Source organism: Festucalex cinctus, chromosome 18 (genome assembly GCF_051991245.1).
Source record: "Festucalex cinctus isolate MCC-2025b chromosome 18, RoL_Fcin_1.0, whole genome shotgun sequence".
Lineage (NCBI taxonomy): Eukaryota > Metazoa > Chordata > Actinopteri > Syngnathiformes > Syngnathidae > Festucalex > Festucalex cinctus.
In genome coordinates, this window is record NC_135428.1 from 17,894,715 (window position 1) to 17,909,974 (window position 15,260).

Here is a 15,260-nt window from a genome sequence, read left to right on the forward strand (position 1 = left end):
TCAACATTGCCTTTGGTTTACTTGTTCTCGTGTTCGAGCCTTGTTTTCTGCAACCTTTACATTTCCTCGTTATGCATGTTCGAGGATGCGCAAGCGAGGATCGCTTGAACCGGAGGCAAAGTTTTATACCATTTGGCCATCATGGTTGAAGGTACCTTCTGCAGGTAACATGTATTTGTAGAACTTCCACAGTTTTATATGAACCCAATAAATGCGATAAGATCCCGTATTAGCGTCCAAAAAGTTGGTCGAGTGGTGTGTGACAAAACCTGGAAAAACCAAAGACTATAAAAATAAATGACCATGGATATAGTAAGCCGTTTTTTATTTTTATTTTTAAACGACCATGTATAGTAAGGCGTTTTTTTTTTTTTTTTTTTTTTAAACGACCATGTATACTAAGGCGTTTTTTAAAAAAAAATTTTTAATTTAATTTTATTGTATTTTATTTTATTTTTTAAAACCGACCATGTATAGTCAGGCGTTTTTTTTGTTTTTTTTGTTTTTTAAAATAGTGGCCTAGTGCTAGAGTGTCCACGCTGAGACTGGGAGGTCGTGGTTTCAATCCCCCGGCCTGGAAACACCAAAGACTATAAAAATAAATGACCATGGATATAGTAAGCCGTTTTTTATTTTTATTTTTAAATGACCATGTATAGTAAGGCTTTTTTTTTTCTCGAACAAAAAAAAATGACCATGTATAGTAAGGCTTTTTTTTTTCTCTAACAAAAAAAAATGACCATGTATAGTAAGGCTTTTTTTTTTACTCTAACAAAAAAAAAATGACAATGTATAGTAAGGCTTTTTTTTTCTCTAACAAAAAAAAAATGACCATGTATATGTATAGTAAGGCTTTTTTTTTTCTAACAAAAAATGACCATGTATAGTAAGGCTTTTTCTTTCTCTAACAAAAAAAATAAATGACCATGTATAGTAAGGCTTTTTTTTTTTCTCTAACAAAAAAAAAATGACCATGTATAGTAAGGCTTTTTTTTTCTAACAAAAAATGACCATGTATAGTAAGGCTTTTTTTTTCTCTAAAAAATAAATAAAAAATGACCATGTATAGTAAGGCTTTTTTTTTTCTCGAACAAAAAAAAATGACCATGTATAGTAAGGCTTTCTTTTTTTCTCTAACAAAAAAAAATGACCATGTATAGTAAGGCTTTTTTTTTTTACTCTAACAAAAAAAAATGACCATGTATAGTAAGGCTTTTTTTTTTCTCTAACAAAAAAAAAATGACCATGTATATGTATAGTAAGGCTTTTTTTTTTCTAACAAAAAATGACCATGTATAGTAAGGCTTTTTCTTTCTCTAACAAAAAAAATAAATGACCATGTATAGTAAGGCTTTTTTTTTTTCTCTAACAAAAAAAAAATGACCATGTATAGTAAGGCTTTTTTTTTCTAACAAAAAATGACCATGTATAGTAAGGCTTTTTTTTCTCTAAAAAATAAATAAAAAATGACCATGTATAGTAAGGCTTTTTTTTTTTACTCTTAACAAAAAAAATGACCATGTATAGTAAGGCTTTTTTTTCTCTAACAAAAAAAAAATGACCATGTATATGTATAGTAAGGCTTTTTTTTTTTCTAACAAAAAATGACCATGTATAGTAAGGCTTTTTCTTTCTCTAACAAAAAAAATAAATGACCATGTATAGTAAGGCTTTTTTTTTTTCTCTAACAAAAAAAAAATGACCATGTATAGTAAGGCTTTTTTTTTCTAACAAAAAATGACCATGTATAGTAAGGCTTTTTCTTTCTCTAACAAAAAAAATAAATGACCATGTATAGTAAGGCTTTTTTTTTTCTCGAACAAAAAAAAATGACCATGTATAGTAAGGCTTTTTTTTTTCTCTAACAAAAAAAAATGACCATGTATAGTAAGGCTTTTTTTTTTTACTCTAACAAAAAAAAAATGACCATGTATAGTAAGGCTTTTTTTTTCTCTAACAAAAAAAAAATGACCATGTATATGTATAGTAAGGCTTTTTTTTTCTAACAAAAAATGACCATGTATATGTATAGTAAGGCTTTTTCTTTCTCTAACAAAAAAAATAAATGACCATGTATAGTAAGGCTTTTTTTTTTTTCTCTAACAAAAAAAAAATGACCATGTATAGTAAGGCTTTTTTTTTCTAACAAAAAATGACCATGTATAGTAAGGCTTTTTCTTTCTCTAACAAAAAAAATAAATGACCATGTATAGTAAGGCTTTTTTTTTTCTCGAACAAAAAAAAATGACCATGTATATTAAGGCTTTTTTTTCTCTAACAAAAAAAAAATGACCATGTATAGTAAGGCTTTTTTTTTTCTAACAAAAAATGACCATGTATAGTAAGGCTTTTTTTTTTTACTCTTAACAAAAAAAATGACCATGTATAGTAAGGCTTTTTTTTCTCTAACAAAAAAAAAAAGACCATGTATAGTAAGGCTTTTTTTTTCTAACAAAAAATGACCATGTATAGTAAGGCTTTTTTTTCTCTAAAAAAAAAATAAAAAATGACCATGTATAGTAAGGCTTTTTTTTTCTAACAAAAAATGACCATGTATAGTAAGGCTTTTTTTTTCTCTAAAAAAAAAATAAAAAATGACCATGTATAGTAAGGCTTTTTTTTTTTTTACTCTTAACAAAAAAAATGACCATGTATAGTAAGGCTTTTTTTTTTTACTCTTAACAAAAAAAATGACCATGTATAGTAAGGCTTTTTTTTCTCTAACAAAAAAAAAAAGACCATGTATAGTAAGGCTTTTTTTTTCTAACAAAAAATGACCATGTATAGTAAGGCTTTTTTTTTCTCTAAAAAAAAAATAAAAAATGACCATGTATAGTAAGGCTTTTTTTTTTCTCGAACAAAAAAAAATGACCATGTATAGTAAGGCTTTTTTTTTTCTCTAACAAAAAAAAATGACCATCTATAGTAAGGCTTTTTTTTTTTACTCTTAACAAAAAAAATGACCATGTATAGTAAGGCTTTTTTTTCTCTAACAAAAAAAAAAAGACCATGTATAGTACGGCTTTTTTTTTCTAACAAAAAATGACCATGTATAGTAAGGCTTTTTTTTTCTCTAAAAAAAAAATAAAAAATGACCATGTATAGTAAGGCTTTTTTTTTCTAACAAAAAATGACCATGTATAGTAAGGCTTTTTTTTTCTCTAAAAAAAAAATAAAAAATGACCATGTATAGTAAGGCTTTTTTTTTTTACTCTTAACAAAAAAAATGACCATGTATAGTAAGGCTTTTTTTTTTTACTCTTAACAAAAAAAATGACCATGTATAGTAAGGCTTTTTTTTCTCTAACAAAAAAAAAAGACCATGTATAGTAAGGCTTTTTTTTTCTAACAAAAAATGACCATGTATAGTAAGGCTTTTTTTTCTCTAAAAAAAAAATAAAAAATGACCATGTATAGTAAGGCTTTTTTTTTTTACTCTTAACAAAAAAAATGACCATGTATAGTAAGGCTTTTTTTTTTCTCTAACAAAAAAAAATGACCATGTATAGTAAGGCTTTTTTTTTTACTCTAACAAAAAAAAAATGACCATGTATATGTATAGTAAGGCTTTTTTTTTTCTAACAAAAAATGACCATGTATAGTAAGGCTTTTTCTTTCTCTAACAAAAAAAATAAATGACCATGTATAGTAAGGCTTTTTTTTTTCTCTAACAAAAAAAAAGTGACCATGTATAGTAAGGCTTTTTTTTTCTAACAAAAAATGACCATGTATAGTAAGGCTTTTTTTTTCTCTAAAAAAAAAATAAAAAATGACCATGTATAGTAAGGCTTTTTTTTTTTACTCTTAACAAAAAAAATGACCATGTATAGTAAGGCTTTTTTTTCTGTAACAAAAAAAAAAAGACCATGTATAGTAAGGCTTTTTTTTTCTCTAACAAAAAAAAAATGACCATGTATAGTAAGGCTTTTTTTTTCTAACAAAAAATGACCATGTATAGTAAGGCTTTTTTTTTCTCTAAAAAAAAAAAAAAATGACCATGTATAGTAAGGCTTTTTTTTTTCTCTAACAAAAAAAAAATGACCATGTATAGTAAGGCTTTTTTTTTCTCTAACAAAAAAAAAAAAGACCATGTATAGTAAGGCTTTTTTTTCTCTAACAAAAAAAAAAGACCATGTATAGTAAGGCTTTTTTTTTCTCTAACAAAAAAAACACACGACCATGTATAGTAAGGCGTTTAAAAAAACAAAACAAAACGACCATGTATACCAAGGCGTTTTTTTTTTTTTTTAAAACCGATCATGTATAGTCAGGTTTTTTTGTTTTGTTTTTTTCAAAGACCAGCTCAGTGGTCTAGTGGTAGAGTGTCCACCCTGAGACTGGAAGGTTTTGGGTTCAATCCCCCGCCCTGGAAACACCAAAGACTATAAAAATAAATGACCATGGATATAGAAAGCTGTTTTTTTATTATTATTTTTTTAAACGACCATGTATAGGAAGGCGTTTTTAAAAAAAAAACGACCATGTATACTAAGGCATTTTTTGTTTTTTTGTTTTTTTTTTAAAACCAACCATGTATAGTCAGGCGTTTTTTTGTTTTTTTGTCTTTTCAAAGCCAGGCTCAGTGGTCTAGTGGTAGAGTGTCCACCGTGAGACTGGGAGGTCGTGGGTACAATCCCCCGCCCTGGAAAAACCAAAGACTTTAAAAATAAATGACCATGGATATAGTAAGCTTTTTTTTAAATTTTTTTTTTTTTAAACGACCATGTATAGTAAGGCGTTTTTTTTGTTTTTGTTTTTTTTGGTTTTTCAAACGACCATGTATAGTATGGCGTTTTTTAAAAAACAAAAACAAACAACGACCATGTATAGTAAGGCGTTTTTTTTTGTTTTGTTTGTTTTTTTATTCAAAAAATAGTATGGCGTTTTTTTTTAAAAAAAACAACCATGTATAGTAAGGCTTTTTTTTTTTCTCTCTAACAAAAAAAAACGACCATGTATAGTAAGGCGTTTTTTTTTTCCCCTTTAAACCGATCATGTATAGTCAGGCGTTTTTTTGTTTTTTTTTTCAAAGCCCAGCTCAGTGGTCTAGTGGTAGAGTGTCCACCCTGAGACTGGGAGGTCGTGGGTTCAATCCCCCGCCCTGGAAACACCAAAGACTATAAAAATAAATGACCATGGATATAGAAAGCTGTTTTTTTATTATTATTTTTTTAAACGACCATGTATAGTAAGGCGTTTTTTTTAGTTTTTGTTTGTTTTTTTATTCAAACGACCATGTATAGTATGGCGTTTTTTTTTTTTTTTAAAACAACCATGTATAGTAAGGCTTTTTTTTTTCTCTAACAAAAAAAAAATGACCATGTATAGTAAGGCTTTTTTTTTTCTCTAACAAAAAAAAAAAAAAAAAAACATGTATAGTACGGCTTTTTTTTTTCTCGAACAAAAAAATGACCATGTACAGTAAGGCATTTTTTTTCTCGAATAAAAAAATGACCATGTATAGAAGGCTTTTTTTTCTCTAACAAAAAAATGTTGCTTTGCTCTTTTTTTCTTTAAAAAAACAAAAAAAAAAACAGACCATGTATAGTAAGGCTTTTTTTTTTCTCTAACAAAAAAAAAAATGACCATGTATAGTAGGGCTTTTTTTTTCTCTAACAAAAAAAAATGACCATGTATAGTAAGGCTTTTTTTTTCTCTAACAAAAAAAAATGACCATGTATAGTAAGGCTTTTTTTTCTCTAACAAAAAAAAAAGACCATGTATATATAGTAAGGCTTTTTTTTTTCTCTAACAAAAAAAAATGACCATGTATAGTAAGGCTTTTTCTTTCTCTAACAAAAAAAAAAAATGACCATGTATAGTAAGGCTTTTTTTTTTCTCTAACAAAAAAAAAATGACCATGTATAGTAAGGCTTTTTTTTTTCTAACAAAAAATGACCATGTATAGTAAGGCTTTTTTTTTTCTCTAAAAAAAAAAAAAAAAATGACCATGTATAGTAAGGCTTTTTTACTATCGCGGCAACACATCATCAGTAGGGTAAAACTAACCTGTCTCACGACGGTCTAACCCCAGCTCACGTTCCCTATTAGTGGGTGAACAATCCAACGCTTGGTGAATTCTGCTTCACAATGATAGGAAGAGCCGACATCGAAGGATCAGTAGGGCTTTTTTTTTCTCTAACAAAAAAAAATGACCATGTATAGTAAGGCTTTTTTTTTCTCTAACAAAAAAAAATGACCATGTATAGTAAGGCTTTTTTTTCTCTAACAAAAAAAAAAGACCATGTATATATAGTAAGGCTTTTTTTTTTCTCTAACAAAAAAAAATGACCATGTATAGTAAGGCTTTTTCTTTCTCTAACAAAAAAAAAAAAATGACCATGTATAGTAAGGCTTTTTTTTTTCTCTAACAAAAAAAAAATGACCATGTATAGTAAGGCTTTTTTTTTTCTAACAAAAAATGACCATGTATAGTAAGGCTTTTTTTTTTCTCTAACAAAAAAAAAAAAAAAAGACCATGTATAGTAAGGCTTTTTTTTTTCTCGAACAAAAAAATGACCATGTATAGAAGGCTTTTTTTTTCTCTAACAAAAAAATTTTGCTTTGCTCTTTTTTTCTCTAAAAAAACAAAAAAAAAACAGACCATGTATAGTAAGGCTTTTTTTTTCTCTAACAAAAAAAAAAAAGACCATGTATAGTAGGGCTTTTTTTTTCTCTAACAAAAAAAAATGACCATGTATAGTAAGGCTTTTTTTTCTCTAACAAAAAAAAATGACCATGTATAGTAAGGCTTTTTTTTCTCTAACAAAAAAAAAAGACCATGTATAGTAAGGCTTTTTTTTTCTCTAACAAAAAAAAATGACCATGTATAGTAAGGCTTTTTCTTTCTCTAACAAAAAAAAAAAAATGACCATGTATAGTAAGGCTTTTTTTTTTCTAACAAAAAATGACCATGTATAGTAAGGCTTTTTTTTTTCTCTAAAAAAAAAAAAAAAAAATGACCATGTATAGTAAGGCTTTTTCTTTCTCTAACAAAAAAAAAAATGACCATGTATAGTAAGGCTTTTTTTTTTTTTCTCTAACAAAAAAAAATGACCATGTATAGTAAGGCTTTTTTTTTTCTAACAAAAAATGACCATGTATAGTAAGGCTTTTTTTTTCTCTAAAAAAAAAAAAAATGACCATGTATAGTAAGGCTTTTTTTTTTCTCTAACAAAAAAACCCCCAAAAAAAACATGTATAGTACGGCTTTTTTTTCTCTAAAAAAAATAAATAAAAAATGACCATGTATAGTAGGGCTTTTTTTTTCTCTAACAAAAAAAAAAAGACCATGTATAGTAAGGCTTTTTTTTTTCTAAAAAAAAATGACCATGTATAGTAAGGCTTTTTTTTTCTCTAAACAAAAAAAAAAAAAAAGACCATGTATAGTAAGGCTTTTTTTTTTCTCGAACAAAAAAATGACCATGTACAGTAAGGCATTTTTTTTCTCGAACAAAAAAATGACCATGTATAGAAGGCTTTTTTTTTCTCTAACAAAAAAATTTTGCTTTGCTCTTTTTTTCTCTAAAAAAACAAAAAAAAAAACAGACCATGTATAGTAAGGCTTTTTTTTTCTCTAACAAAAAAAAAAATGACCATGTATAGTAGGGCTTTTTTTTTCTCTAACAAAAAAAAATGACCATGTATAGTAAGGTTTTTTTTTTCTCTAACAAAAAAAAATGACCATGTATAGTAAGGCTTTTTTTTCTCTAACAAAAAAAAAAGACCATGTATAGTAAGGCTTTTTTTTTCTCTAACAAAAAAAAACAACCATGTATAGTAAGGCTTTTTTTTTTTCTCTCTAACAAAAAAAAACGACCATGTATAGTAAGGCGTTTTTTTTTTCCCCTTTAAACCGATCATGTATAGTCAGGCGTTTTTTTTTTTTTTTTTTCAAAGCCCAGCTCAGTGGTCTAGTGGTAGAGTGTCCACCCTGAGACTGGGAGGTCGTGGGTTCAATCCCCCGCCCTGGAAACACCAAAGACTATAAAAATAAATGACCATGGATATAGAAAGCTGTTTTTTTATTATTATTTTTTTAAACGACCATGTATAGTAAGGCGTTTTTTTTAGTTTTTGTTTGTTTTTTTATTCAAACGACCATGTATAGTATGGCGTTTTTTGTTTTTTTTTAAACAACCATGTATAGTAAGGCTTTTTTTTCTCTAAAAAAAAAATAAAAAATGACCATGTATAGTAAGGCTTTTTTTTTCTAACAAAAAATGACCATGTATAGTAAGGCTTTTTTTTTCTCTAAAAAAAAAATAAAAAATGACCATGTATAGTAAGGCTTTTTTTTTTTTTACTCTTAACAAAAAAAATGACCATGTATAGTAAGGCTTTTTTTTTTTACTCTTAACAAAAAAAATGACCATGTATAGTAAGGCTTTTTTTTCTCTAACAAAAAAAAAAAGACCATGTATAGTAAGGCTTTTTTTTTCTAACAAAAAATGACCATGTATAGTAAGGCTTTTTTTTCTCTAAAAAAAAAATAAAAAATGACCATGTATAGTAAGGCTTTTTTTTTTCTCGAACAAAAAAAAATGACCATGTATAGTAAGGCTTTTTTTTTTCTCTAACAAAAAAAAATGACCATCTATAGTAAGGCTTTTTTTTTTTACTCTTAACAAAAAAAATGACCATGTATAGTAAGGCTTTTTTTTCTCTAACAAAAAAAAAAAGACCATGTATAGTAAGGCTTTTTTTTTCTAACAAAAAATGACCATGTATAGTAAGGCTTTTTTTTTCTCTAAAAAAAAAATAAAAAATGACCATGTATAGTAAGGCTTTTTTTTTCTAACAAAAAATGACCATGTATAGTAAGGCTTTTTTTTTCTCTAAAAAAAAAATAAAAAATGACCATGTATAGTAAGGCTTTTTTTTTTTACTCTTAACAAAAAAAATGACCATGTATAGTAAGGCTTTTTTTTTTTACTCTTAACAAAAAAAATGACCATGTATAGTAAGGCTTTTTTTTCTCTAACAAAAAAAAAAGACCATGTATAGTAAGGCTTTTTTTTTCTAACAAAAAATGACCATGTATAGTACGGCTTTTTTTTCTCTAAAAAAAATAAATAAAAAATGACCATGTATAGTAGGGCTTTTTTTTTCTCTAACAAAAAAAAAAAGACCATGTATAGTAAGGCTTTTTTTTTTCTAAAAAAAAATGACCATGTATATAGTAAGGCTTTTTTTTTCTCTAAACAAAAAAAAAAAAAAAGACCATGTATAGTAAGGCTTTTTTTTTTCTCGAACAAAAAAATGACCATGTACAGTAAGGCATTTTTTTTCTCGAACAAAAAAATGACCATGTATAGAAGGCTTTTTTTTTCTCTAACAAAAAAATTTTGCTTTGCTCTTTTTTTCTCTAAAAAAACAAAAAAAAAAACAGACCATGTATAGTAAGGCTTTTTTTTTCTCTAACAAAAAAAAAAATGACCATGTATAGTAGGGCTTTTTTTTTCTCTAACAAAAAAAAATGACCATGTATAGTAAGGTTTTTTTTTTCTCTAACAAAAAAAAATGACCATGTATAGTAAGGCTTTTTTTTCTCTAACAAAAAAAAAAGACCATGTATAGTAAGGCTTTTTTTTTCTCTAACAAAAAAAAACAACCATGTATAGTAAGGCTTTTTTTTTTTCTCTCTAACAAAAAAAAACGACCATGTATAGTAAGGCGTTTTTTTTTTCCCCTTTAAACCGATCATGTATAGTCAGGCGTTTTTTTTTTTTTTTTTTTCAAAGCCCAGCTCAGTGGTCTAGTGGTAGAGTGTCCACCCTGAGACTGGGAGGTCGTGGGTTCAATCCCCCGCCCTGGAAACACCAAAGACTATAAAAATAAATGACCATGGATATAGAAAGCTGTTTTTTTATTATTATTTTTTTAAACGACCATGTATAGTAAGGCGTTTTTTTTAGTTTTTGTTTGTTTTTTTATTCAAACGACCATGTATAGTATGGCGTTTTTTGTTTTTTTTTAAACAACCATGTATAGTAAGGCTTTTTTTTCTCTAAAAAAAAAATAAAAAATGACCATGTATAGTAAGGCTTTTTTTTTCTAACAAAAAATGACCATGTATAGTAAGGCTTTTTTTTTCTCTAAAAAAAAAATAAAAAATGACCATGTATAGTAAGGCTTTTTTTTTTTTTACTCTTAACAAAAAAAATGACCATGTATAGTAAGGCTTTTTTTTTTTACTCTTAACAAAAAAAATGACCATGTATAGTAAGGCTTTTTTTTCTCTAACAAAAAAAAAAAGACCATGTATAGTAAGGCTTTTTTTTTCTAACAAAAAATGACCATGTATAGTAAGGCTTTTTTTTTCTCTAAAAAAAAAATAAAAAATGACCATGTATAGTAAGGCTTTTTTTTTCTCGAACAAAAAAAAATGACCATGTATAGTAAGGCTTTTTTTTTTCTCTAACAAAAAAAAATGACCATCTATAGTAAGGCTTTTTTTTTTTACTCTTAACAAAAAAAATGACCATGTATAGTAAGGCTTTTTTTTCTCTAACAAAAAAAAAAAGACCATGTATAGTAAGGCTTTTTTTTTCTAACAAAAAATGACCATGTATAGTAAGGCTTTTTTTTTCTCTAAAAAAAAAATAAAAAATGACCATGTATAGTAAGGCTTTTTTTTTCTAACAAAAAATGACCATGTATAGTAAGGCTTTTTTTTTCTCTAAAAAAAAAATAAAAAATGACCATGTATAGTAAGGCTTTTTTTTTTTACTCTTAACAAAAAAAATGACCATGTATAGTAAGGCTTTTTTTTTTTACTCTTAACAAAAAAAATGACCATGTATAGTAAGGCTTTTTTTTCTCTAACAAAAAAAAAAGACCATGTATAGTAAGGCTTTTTTTTTCTAACAAAAAATGACCATGTATAGTAAGGCTTTTTTTTCTCTAAAAAAAAAATAAAAAATGACCATGTATAGTAAGGCTTTTTTTTTTTACTCTTAACAAAAAAAATGACCATGTATAGTAAGGCTTTTTTTTTTCTCTAACAAAAAAAAATGACCATGTATAGTAAGGCTTTTTTTTCTCTAACAAAAAAAAAAGACCATGTATAGTAAGGCTTTTTTTTTCTAACAAAAAATGACCATGTATAGTACGGCTTTTTTTTCTCTAAAAAAAATAAATAAAAAATGACCATGTATAGTAGGGCTTTTTTTTTCTCTAACAAAAAAAAAAAGACCATGTATAGTAAGGCTTTTTTTTTTCTAAAAAAAAATGACCATGTATAGTAAGGCTTTTTTTTTCTCTAAACAAAAAAAAAAAAAAAGACCATGTATAGTAAGGCTTTTTTTTTTCTCGAACAAAAAAATGACCATGTACAGTAAGGCATTTTTTTTCTCGAACAAAAAAATGACCATGTATAGAAGGCTTTTTTTTTCTCTAACAAAAAAATTTTGCTTTGCTCTTTTTTTCTCTAAAAAAACAAAAAAAAAAACAGACCATGTATAGTAAGGCTTTTTTTTTCTCTAACAAAAAAAAAAATGACCATGTATAGTAGGGCTTTTTTTTTCTCTAACAAAAAAAAATGACCATGTATAGTAAGGTTTTTTTTTTCTCTAACAAAAAAAAATGACCATGTATAGTAAGGCTTTTTTTTCTCTAACAAAAAAAAAAGACCATGTATAGTAAGGCTTTTTTTTTCTCTAACAAAAAAAAACAACCATGTATAGTAAGGCTTTTTTTTTTTCTCTCTAACAAAAAAAAACGACCATGTATAGTAAGGCGTTTTTTTTTTCCCCTTTAAACCGATCATGTATAGTCAGGCGTTTTTTTTTTTTTTTTTTTCAAAGCCCAGCTCAGTGGTCTAGTGGTAGAGTGTCCACCCTGAGACTGGGAGGTCGTGGGTTCAATCCCCCGCCCTGGAAACACCAAAGACTATAAAAATAAATGACCATGGATATAGAAAGCTGTTTTTTTATTATTATTTTTTTAAACGACCATGTATAGTAAGGCGTTTTTTTTAGTTTTTGTTTGTTTTTTTATTCAAACGACCATGTATAGTATGGCGTTTTTTGTTTTTTTTTAAACAACCATGTATAGTAAGGCTTTTTTTTCTCTAAAAAAAAAATAAAAAATGACCATGTATAGTAAGGCTTTTTTTTTCTAACAAAAAATGACCATGTATAGTAAGGCTTTTTTTTTCTCTAAAAAAAAAATAAAAAATGACCATGTATAGTAAGGCTTTTTTTTTTTTTACTCTTAACAAAAAAAATGACCATGTATAGTAAGGCTTTTTTTTTTTACTCTTAACAAAAAAAATGACCATGTATAGTAAGGCTTTTTTTTCTCTAACAAAAAAAAAAAGACCATGTATAGTAAGGCTTTTTTTTTCTAACAAAAAATGACCATGTATAGTAAGGCTTTTTTTTTCTCTAAAAAAAAAATAAAAAATGACCATGTATAGTAAGGCTTTTTTTTTTCTCGAACAAAAAAAAATGACCATGTATAGTAAGGCTTTTTTTTTTCTCTAACAAAAAAAAATGACCATCTATAGTAAGGCTTTTTTTTTTTACTCTTAACAAAAAAAATGACCATGTATAGTAAGGCTTTTTTTTCTCTAACAAAAAAAAAAAGACCATGTATAGTAAGGCTTTTTTTTTCTAACAAAAAATGACCATGTATAGTAAGGCTTTTTTTTTCTCTAAAAAAAAAATAAAAAATGACCATGTATAGTAAGGCTTTTTTTTTCTAACAAAAAATGACCATGTATAGTAAGGCTTTTTTTTTCTCTAAAAAAAAAATAAAAAATGACCATGTATAGTAAGGCTTTTTTTTTTTACTCTTAACAAAAAAAATGACCATGTATAGTAAGGCTTTTTTTTTTTACTCTTAACAAAAAAAATGACCATGTATAGTAAGGCTTTTTTTTCTCTAACAAAAAAAAAAGACCATGTATAGTAAGGCTTTTTTTTTCTAACAAAAAATGACCATGTATAGTAAGGCTTTTTTTTCTCTAAAAAAAAAATAAAAAATGACCATGTATAGTAAGGCTTTTTTTTTTTACTCTTAACAAAAAAAATGACCATGTATAGTAAGGCTTTTTTTTTTCTCTAACAAAAAAAAATGACCATGTATAGTAAGGCTTTTTTTTTTACTCTAACAAAAAAAAAATGACCATGTATAGTAAGGCTTTTTTTTTCTCTAACAAAAAAAAAAAGACCATGTATATGTATAGTAAGGCTTTTTTTTTTCTAACAAAAAATGACCATGTATAGTAAGGCTTTTTCTTTCTCTAACAAAAAAAATAAATGACCATGTATAGTAAGGCTTTTTTTTTTCTCTAACAAAAAAAAAGTGACCATGTATAGTAAGGCTTTTTTTTTCTAACAAAAAATGACCATGTATAGTAAGGCTTTTTTTTTCTCTAAAAAAAAAATAAAAAATGACCATGTATAGTAAGGCTTTTTTTTTTTACTCTTAACAAAAAAAATGACCATGTATAGTAAGGCTTTTTTTTCTGTAACAAAAAAAAAAAGACCATGTATAGTAAGGCTTTTTTTTTCTCTAACAAAAAAAAAATGACCATGTATAGTAAGGCTTTTTTTTTCTAACAAAAAATGACCATGTATAGTAAGGCTTTTTTTTTCTCTAAAAAAAAAAAAAATGACCATGTATAGTAAGGCTTTTTTTTTTCTCTAACAAAAAAAAAATGACCATGTATAGTAAGGCTTTTTTTTTCTCTAACAAAAAAAAAAAAGACCATGTATAGTAAGGCTTTTTTTTCTCTAACAAAAAAAAAAGACCATGTATAGTAAGGCTTTTTTTTTCTCTAACAAAAAAAAAACACGACCATGTATAGTAAGGCGTTTAAAAAAACAAAACAAAACGACCATGTATACCAAGGCGTTTTTTTTTTTTTTTAAAACCGATCATGTATAGTCAGGTTTTTTTGTTTTGTTTTTTTCAAAGACCAGCTCAGTGGTCTAGTGGTAGAGTGTCCACCCTGAGACTGGAAGGTTTTGGGTTCAATCCCCCGCCCTGGAAACACCAAAGACTATAAAAATAAATGACCATGGATATAGAAAGCTGTTTTTTTATTATTATTTTTTTAAACGACCATGTATAGGAAGGCGTTTTTAAAAAAAAAACGACCATGTATACTAAGGCATTTTTTGTTTTTTTGTTTTTTTTTTAAAACCAACCATGTATAGTCAGGCGTTTTTTTGTTTTTTTGTCTTTTCAAAGCCAGGCTCAGTGGTCTAGTGGTAGAGTGTCCACCGTGAGACTGGGAGGTCGTGGGTACAATCCCCCGCCCTGGAAAAACCAAAGACTTTAAAAATAAATGACCATGGATATAGTAAGCTTTTTTTTAAATTTTTTTTTTTTTAAACGACCATGTATAGTAAGGCGTTTTTTTTGTTTTTGTTTTTTTTGGTTTTTCAAACGACCATGTATAGTATGGCGTTTTTTAAAAAACAAAAACAAACAACGACCATGTATAGTAAGGCGTTTTTTTTTGTTTTGTTTGTTTTTTTATTCAAAAAATAGTATGGCGTTTTTTTTAAAAAAAAACAACCATGTATAGTAAGGCTTTTTTTTTTTCTCTCTAACAAAAAAAAACGACCATGTATAGTAAGGCGTTTTTTTTTTCCCCTTTAAACCGATCATGTATAGTCAGGCGTTTTTTTGTTTTTTTTTTCAAAGCCCAGCTCAGTGGTCTAGTGGTAGAGTGTCCACCCTGAGACTGGGAGGTCGTGGGTTCAATCCCCCGCCCTGGAAACACCAAAGACTATAAAAATAAATGACCATGGATATAGAAAGCTGTTTTTTTATTATTATTTTTTTAAACGACCATGTATAGTAAGGCGTTTTTTTTAGTTTTTGTTTGTTTTTTTATTCAAACGACCATGTATAGTATGGCGTTTTTTTTTTTTTTTAAAACAACCATGTATAGTAAGGCTTTTTTTTTTCTCTAACAAAAAAAAAATGACCATGTATAGTAAGGCTTTTTTTTTTCTCTAACAAAAAAAACAAAAAAAAAACATGTATAGTACGGCTTTTTTTTTTCTCGAACAAAAAAATGACCATGTACAGTAAGGCATTTTTTTTCTCGAATAAAAAAATGACCATGTATAGAAGGCTTTTTTTTCTCTAACAAAAAAATGTTGCTTTGCTCTTTTTTTCTTTAAAAAAACAAAAAAAAAAACAGACCATGTATAGTAAGGCTTTTTTTTTTCTCTAACAAAAAAAAAAATGACCATGTATAGTAGGGCTTTTTTTTTCTCTAACAAAAAAAAATGACC